The sequence below is a fragment of the Capricornis sumatraensis genome, chromosome 14, assembly GCF_032405125.1.
Source record: "Capricornis sumatraensis isolate serow.1 chromosome 14, serow.2, whole genome shotgun sequence".
NCBI lineage: Eukaryota > Metazoa > Chordata > Mammalia > Artiodactyla > Bovidae > Capricornis > Capricornis sumatraensis.
The window spans coordinates 51,684,802-51,686,348 of NC_091082.1; the positions used below are offsets into that span (position 1 = coordinate 51,684,802).

General features: G+C 47.6%; 1 non-coding gene across 1 annotated transcript; it reads left to right on the plus strand.

Annotated features, from left to right (window-relative positions):
• The first annotated feature begins 925 nt into the window (after positions 1-925).
• LOC138090918 (U1 spliceosomal RNA) lies at positions 926-1,088 on the plus strand. Its single transcript, XR_011145892.1, has one exon. It is a non-coding gene; the product is annotated as a U1 spliceosomal RNA (small nuclear RNA).
• Positions 1,089-1,547: the final 459 nt, after the last annotated feature.

Genomic DNA, 1,547 nt, shown 5'->3' on the forward strand with positions numbered 1-1,547 from the left:
TGGAAACTTGGAGCCAGGAGTTTCTCTGGGTTTGCTGTCTGGGTCATGCCTCCTTGGAGGACCATCATTTCCTGGGATGGAGATGGGAGAAGCAGAACCTGTGTTGAGAGGCAAGGTGTCCAGAGTCCTTGGCTCCTTTTCACAGAGACCACATTAGCTAGTTTAAGATCACCCAGCAACTTGGGAGTCATGATTCCCACCCTTCTGCTTAGTCCCCGGACCCATCTGGGCAATATCAATGCCATCAGACTGGAAAATTGGCCTCAAACTTAAATATATTTCTAAGTGATTTGAAGCTATTTCATTACATGTCTTTCCCATTTTTTCCCTCTATAATGAGAAGTATGAATGTTGTTTGAATGTTTTCCAGTGCAGAGAATGCCAAGGGTTCTCTTGCTCAAACTTGCATGTAAAATAACCAACCGCTATACTTACCTGACAATGGCACCCCTCTCCAGTACTCTTGCCTGGAAAATCCCATGGATGGAGGAGCCGGGTAGGCTGCAGTCCATGGGGTTGTTAAGAGATGGACATGACCGAGCTACTTCACTTTCACTTTTCACTTTCATGCACTGGAGAAGGAAATGGCAACCCACACCAGTATTCTTGCCTGGAGAATCCCAGGGATGGGGGAGCCTGATGGGCTGCCATCTATGGGGTTGCACAGAGTCGGACACGACTGAAGCAACTTAGCAGCAGCAGCAGCAGCATACTTACCTGAAGGGCTTTCCAGGTGGCGCAGTGGTAAAGAATCCACCTGCAATGCAGGAGACACAGGAGACCTGGGTTCGATCTGGCCTGAGAAGATCCTGTGGAGAAGGGAATGGCAACCCACTCCAGTCTTCATGCCTGGAAAATCCCATGGACAGAGGAACCCGGCAGGCTATAGTCCATGGCGTTGCAAAGACTTGGACAGACTGAGCACATGCTTACCTGGCTGGAGAAACACCATGATCTCAAAAATGGTTTTCCCAGGATGAAGTTTATCCATTGCACTTCAGATGTGCTGACCCCCGCAATTTCCCCAAATGTAGGAAATTTTACTGCAAATTGTAGTAGTAGGGGAGGGGCATTTGTGCTTTTCCCTAAAAACATGAAATATAATAAAAGCCTGGGGAGGTGGGTGAAGGGTTTTTGTGTCAATAAATCGGGAAAGATCTAGTCGACTTGATCTGTGACAGAGATGCTCGCCAGAAGATGTCTCCTGTCCTCCCTTGTCCTTCAAAGACCTTCTGAAGGATTAAATGACTATGATCCAGGGAGAGTCCATTCCAGGCTCTTGCGTGGCCATGTGCCAAAGCCAAGGCTGGTTGCACAATCCAAGCTTAGAACTATTCACACCAGTAAAAAGCTGAGCAGCTTCACTGACAGCCTGGGGCTCTTCACGATCTTGGGTCCTCTCAGGAGGAGGTCAAGGACTTCCTAAGTGACTCAGAAGGAAAGCAGCTGCTCTTTGGCCTCTGCAGAACAAAGTTCATGAATATGCTGTTCCAGCTGCTGAGAATTGTTCTGAGTAACTTTTTTCCTGATTAAAAAAAGAATGTATG